Below are 7,071 nucleotides of genomic sequence, written 5' to 3'. Positions count from 1 at the left end.
AAGTGGCCCGACTGAGCGTGCGAAGAGTGATTCTGCTGTTGGATGAGGCCGTCGGTAGGCGTCAGCTACGGCCCGTGACCTCAGTCCGCTCATCTCTGGCAGCAGACGCCTCCGACTACGGCACCGGCCTCATCCACCCCTCGCCTCTCCAGTAGGTTTTGCCTCACGAGGTTTGATGCTCGCTTGTTAGGTACCTACTGGATGAGGACCGTTACGTCTTCGTGGAGAACGGACCCCTTGATTATTTTGTGACGCCTTTCGTGATCCCTGATACCGTTCCCTGCTTTGCAATCCGCTCTGTCTGAAATGATTAGAGCGGCCCCCGCTTCCTTTCGGTCGCGGCCAGCCTGCTGTCCTGCCCTCCATCGCTTACTTTTCACCTCCGGGTGTGCGTTTTCGGTGCACTTCTTGCAGACAATGTAGAGTCAGGTCCTATCTCTCGATCCACTCTGACAGCCTCCGTCTCGTCCCCCCAGCTTTCTCGGGATATTAGTGACAAAGAACAGGTGTGGTATTTTTTAGGTGTACGTGATGTCTTGGCATACACGTGCCTCGTGAAATGGTGACCACAGGGAAGCTAATCACTACACCCGCTGCCTCACACGGTTTCCTTTTTCTGACTGTGTGATGAGAACCCTTGACGTCCACTCTCTTGGCACGGTTCCGATGCGGAAGGGGGTCCTCGTCACTATAGTCGCCGGGCTGTACATTAGGCCTCCAGAGCTTATTCACCTGAAAACGGAAGGTTTGCTCCCTTGACCAGCATATCCCTTCCCCCCACTCCTCAGCCCTTGGTGAACAATGTTCTACTCTATGTTACAATGAGCTACACTCTTTTTTTTTTTTAGATCCTACATATAAGTGAGATCGTGTAGTCTTTGCCTTTCTGTGACTAACTTATTTCATTTAGCATAGTGTCCTCCCGTTTCATCCAAATTTCTGTCACAAGTGACGGAATTTACTTCTTTTTTTAAGGCTGAATGCTATTCCAGCGTGTGCGTGTCCGTGTGTGATCACGTTTTCCTTATTCATTCTCTGTCAACATTTAAGTTGTTTCCATGCCTTTACTACTGTGATGATGCCGCCATGAGCATGCGGACTGCAAGTATCTTGTTGAGATTGTCCTTCGGGCGTACAGCCCAAAGTGGAATCGCTAGAGCACGTGTGGTTCTATTTTTAATCTCTTGAGAGCCTCCATGCTGTTTCCCATAATGGCTATTTCACCTTCCATTCCCACCAACAATGTACAAGGGTTCTTTTTCCCCCATATCCTTGCCAAAGCTTGTGTTTTGACTTTCTGGTGAGAGCTCCATCTACCCTAACTGGGGCGAAGTGATACCTCATTGTGAGTTTGATTGTCATTTCCCTGATGACATCATGTTGAACATCTTTTCATACACTCATTGGCCATTGTACATCTTCTTTGGAGAAATGTCTATTTAAGTCCTTTACTCATTTTTAAATTGATTTACTTATATTTTTGGGTTTGTTTTTTTTTTTCTGGCTAGCCAGTTATAAGAATTTCTTATATGTTTTGGATGCCAATATTTCATGATTTGCAAATATTTCCCCCCATTCCACAGGTTATATTTTCATCTTCTTTATTGTTTCATCTGCTGTGTGAAAACATTTTACTTTGAGTAGTCCCACAATATTCATTTTTGCATGTGTTCCTTATGTAAAATCTCTGTCTTTTAAGTGGTACATTTAGATCATTAACATTTAAAGTGATTACTATCTACCATATTCATTACCATTTTCTATTTGTTGCCCTTTTTTTTGTTCTTTGTTTTGTCTTCTCCATTTCTGCCTTTTGTGTTTTTTTTTTTAGAGATTAATTAATTATGTATTTATTTTAGAGAGAGAGAGAGACTGTGAGCATGAGTAGGAGGAAGGGCAGAGGATGAGGGAGAGAGATGGCTGAGAGGGGAGCCCGAAGTGGGCCTTGACACGGGCCTGGATCCTAGGACCTGGAGATCTTGGCCTGAGCTGAAACCAAGGGTTGGATGCTTACCTGACTGAGCCACCCAGGCACCCTTGCCTTTTGTGGTTTTAATTGAGCATTTCATATGATTAAATTTTCTTCCTTTTCTTAGCATATTAGTTATACTTCTTTCTTTTAGTTTTTTTCTTTTTTATCATTTTCAGTGGTTGCCCTAAAGCTTGCAGTATACATTGACAACAAATTCAGATCCACTGTCTATATAATGCTGTAGTGCTTCACAGGTAGTATGAATACCTTATGGAAACAAATGATCCTAATCCCCCCCTCCTATCCTTTATATCATTGCTGTCATTCACTTCACTTATATATAATCAGACACACATGATCATTTATACACGTCATAAACATATACAATCACATACACACAGAGGATATATTACAGCACGCAAAATTGAATGTGTTGTTGCTGTTCTCATTTTGAACAAACTTACATTAGATCAATTAAAATAAGAAAAATGTATTTTTATTTTACCATCACTTATTCCTTCTCTGATGTTCTTCCTTTCTTTATGTAGGTCTGACTTTTATCATTTTCCTTCTGTCTAAATATCTTTTTTAAAAAAATATTTTATTTATTTATTCATGAGAGACACACAGAGAGAGAGAGGCAGAGACACAGGCAGAGGGAGCCCGACATGGGACTCGATCCTGGGACCCCAGGATCAGGCCCTGAGCTGAAGACAGACGCTCAACCACTGAGTCACCCTAAATATCTTCTTTTAACGTTTCATGTAAAGCAGGTCTACTGGCAACAAAGACTCTCAAGTTTTGTCTGACAAACTTTTAATTTCAATTTCACTTATGAAGGATTATTTTACTAAGTACAGAATACTAGGTTGGTGGGTTTTTTTTTTTTCTTTTTCTTTCTCAATAGTTTAAATACTTAGCTCCACTCTCTTCTTGCTTGTATGGCTTCGAGAAGTTGGTTGTAATTTTCGTCTTTGTTCATAAAGTCTCTATCTCCCCTCTGACTTTTTCCATTTTTTTTTTAACCTTTGTGATTCTGCTGTTTGAAAATGATATATCTTGATGTATTTGTTTTGTTTTTTGGTGTCGTTGTTTGAGGGTTTTTGTTTTGTTTTCATTTGTTTATTTTGGCATTGATCCTTCCTGGTATTCCCTGAGCTTCCTGGAGAAGGTTTGTTGTCTCACGTTAATTTGGAGGGGATCTCAGTTCTTATTGTTCCTGTCTCTTTCCTCTCCTTCTGATATTTCTATCACACATACATTATACTTTTTGTGGTTGCCCTCATATATACTGTTCTGGTTATTTTCAGTCTTTGTTCTCTTTGCTTTTTAGTTTTGGTGATTTCTACTGAGATAGTCTACAGCTCAGAAATCCACGTCCAGGCTTCCAATCAGCCTCTCAAAGACATTCTTCATTTCCATTACAGTGTTTTCAATTGCCAGCATTTCTTTTTAGTTCCTTTTTAGAATTTCCATCATCTCTGCTTACATTGCCCATATATCCCTGCATGCTTCCTTCTTGATCCATTAGAGCCCTTAGCATATTATTAATAATAGTTGTTTTAAAGTCTCAGCCTGATAGTTCCAATAGCCCAGTCATGTCTGATTGTGATGCTCACTCTATCTTCAAATTGTTTCTTGCCTTTTAGTATGCCTTGTAACGTTTCCTTGATAGTCAGACACGATGCACTGGGTACAAGGCACTGCTAGAAATAGGCCTTTAGTAATGCAGTGGTTAAGTGTGGGAGGAGGAGCATTTTTGGTTTTAGGATTAGGTCTTGATCTTTCAATGAGCCTATGCCTTGGACCTGTGACCTTACAAGTGTTTTCAGTTTTTCTCTTGACCCTTTAGGGTGGGACAGGATGATGAGGGCTGACCGGAGTGCGGTATTTCCGTTCCTTCAGGTCACTTAGGTTCTGATAATACCCTAGCAGGTTAGGCTCTGGTTAACTAGTTTCTTCTGAGGGCAGGCCTCGTTAAAAAGAACAGGGTGCTCTGTTTCAAAATGGTTCTTTTTCTCCCCCTTCCTCTTTGAGAAGCACAAGGGAATTTTTGTCTGATTTTTACTGTGAGAACCTAGTTGAGCTCTGGTAGATAAAATTCATAAAAGTGTGGGAGCCCCCGTATGACTGGATCTCCCTGGAGTTTTTAACTGTCAGGCTTCTCCTCACTGAGCCTCCAGCGATTCATCTATTACAGTGCAGGTTTTCCTGCCCTGGCACTGGATCCTGTGGCTGTTCACGCTTTTGAGTTTCTGCTTCCATGAGCATGACTCCCTTTATGCACGCCGTGTGTTTCTTGATCTTGGAGATAGAGGTTTGCCCTATATCCTCACCTCTGTGATGGATCCAAGAGTTTTGTTTTTTTGTTTTTTTGTATTTTTTTTTTTAGTCTGTTGAGCTTTTTACTTGTTGGGCCAAACAGGAACTTCCAAGTTCCTTACATGTGGGACTGGAATCCATTGGGCCTACTTGAGTAACCCAGGGAAATCTCTATTTTAAGGTCAGCTGATAAACAACTTTAATTCTGTCTGCAACCTGAGTTTCTCTTTGACATAGCGTATCGTAGTCACAGGTTCTGAGGATTCGAATGAGGATATCTTTCGTGGTGTCATTATGCTGCCTATCAGACTCCTCTCTCTCTCTCTCTCTCTCTCTCTCTCTCTTAAAAATCTATTTTAAAGAAAATAAGATGTTGGGGAATACAGGGTTAGAGATCACTCCTCCTCCTACTGTTAAGGAGCTGTTTCTATTGCTGGATAATATTTAGAAAGACTGAGCTATGCCCACACATCCTTTCACCCAGCAGGTGGCTAACTTTGTGTCCATTCGCTCAGGGAAGGCATATGGCACATAACAGAAATAGTCTCCAAGTCTTTCTGAATTGTGTTACTCAAACACTCAAGTCCTTAGGATAAAGTCCAGGTTTCAACCATAGTAAGTTACAAAGAACCATGAAGGGAGAGGGATTTTTTTTCTAACCCCTCCCCATTAGTGGCAAGGAGCTAGGGAGCACAAGGAGAGAGAGACAGACAAATAGAGACCCTGAGAGACTGAGACAGAGAGAGAGAAGGGTGGGTTGCAAGAGCAGAGAAGACCATCTTCTGCTTCTAGACGATACCACCATGAGTTCCACAAAATTCAGAGGGAAATAGTTCTAGGTTTAGGCAAGTGGGACCTGAGCAGCCAAGGAAAAGATTTCCATGTTCCAGGAGAACTGAGACCCAGCAGAGAATCTCCATTTCTAAAGGGACCATAAAATCGCAAAAAAAAAAAAAAAAAAAAAAAAAAAAAAAGTGCTACTGTCTTGCACCAATAAAGGAATATCTGAAAAGCGCGCCCGTCCCTTCCTTTGGCGAACCAGGGGGCACTAAGACCATAGTGCTTCCCAGGGAAGAAGGGCGGTGGGAACTTCATAAAATCTGAGGGTATGTTTCCCTCTGACCTTGTGGAATGGGGAAGGCCAGAGTGTGACTCCGAGTCAGAAATTAAGTTTTATTAAAGAACAAACAAAGAATATTGTGTTTCTTTAACACTTTGTTGAATGGCATTCAGTGCCTGGTGCTCTGTGGATGATTTACCCGAAAGTCATCTATTCATGCTGCTTTCACAAAGTAAGCTGCTTCCTGTTCAGCTGCATTGAGGAAGAGGAAGGGCTGTTTCCCATGTACATCTCTCTGAGCAATCCTGTGACAGACGAAACTTACTTCAAAGTCTTCAACTGTGAAATAAAAGTCCCAATGTGAGTTGTACTCTGTTAATCAGTTGGTTTTGACACATTTCGGTAAACAGCGATAGAAAGATTCAGTGAAATTTTAATCTCAACCTGCTTAAAATATTTTCCCTCTAAAGTCTATATCATAACCTGATAACGTTTTTTTAACAAATTCCTTACGTGCCTTTAAAGGGAATTTTCCAAAATTGCTTCTTGACAGGTAATGACAGCATTTTAGACAAATAGCCTGAAATGATGTCGCTTCGGTTTTCAACGCCGTGTTCCAAAATGAAATTAGGGTTCTTTAGAGTGAAGGTTATTTCCCGAATCCTCGAGTCCAACTGAAAGAAAATAGAAAACGTGTCAGTCGGTCTGAACGGAACGATTAGGGAATCCCTGCGTGATCATCGCTCTGTGCTATGGCAGGAGCCCTTGGAGACCGGAGCTTCTGAACGCAGCGTGTGCTGCCGCTTCATGACAAATGCCAACCCCGCCGTGAGAGGGCCGCGCAGCACCCGGGCTCCTCCCAGGACGACCATGCCCTTCGGCCTCTGTGCCCAGAACCCACCGTGGAAGTGTCTTGAACGGGTGACGCCCAAGTAACCTGCTGCCCGAATGACTTGGGCTGGGTGACCTCACGTCACGTCCAGAACACGACCTGGCGCATGGATGTACCTAAAGACTTTAGGGTGAATGACAGAAAGAAGAAATAAATAAACGAATACACAAATAAGTGTGGCAACTCGTGACTAGCCAATAAGGTTGGCCGACACCCGTCCCGGGGGGCCTTGGGCGCCGCCAGCCCCCGCCGGGGTACCGCTCGCTGGCCGAGTGGCAGAGAGCAGGAGCCTCTGGGTGTCAGGGAGCCCAGTCTTACACATTTCATCCAACGTCTCCAAAATTGCCCCCTCTTTGTGGCAGGAGCACAGTGAAACGTAGCAGGATTTCTCTGGAATGAACCAAGATCACATGAGGTTGTGACACACCCCACGGGTGTTCAATATGGTTATTTGTCTGGGAAAGACAAAGGCTCTGAGGTTATGGCAGTGCTTACCTGTTTAGAAAAAAAAAAAAAATGCATGAAAGTATCTAATGGTTTTGTTCTTAAAACTGACATTTACTTACTTTGGATCAGCTGATTTATTTACTGGGTTTCACTTTCTGGGGTTCCTGTAGAATAATGTGCGCCTGTAAGTCCAAACTATGCTATTACCAGTTTCCCTTTCTTACCCTTAGGTATCACTTCTTGAAAGTCATTTAGCTAACTTCTTAAAAACTCCAATAACTGGGAAAAGAATGAATCATGGTTATCTCAAGATAGGTTAACCTAATTGCTTATGGGACTTCAAACTAGTGTCCATTAGTAGCTTCTCGGTGTATTCAC

Source organism: Canis aureus, chromosome 31 (assembly GCF_053574225.1).
Source record: "Canis aureus isolate CA01 chromosome 31, VMU_Caureus_v.1.0, whole genome shotgun sequence".
Lineage (NCBI taxonomy): Eukaryota > Metazoa > Chordata > Mammalia > Carnivora > Canidae > Canis > Canis aureus.
This window is presented reverse-complemented; position numbering follows the sequence as displayed.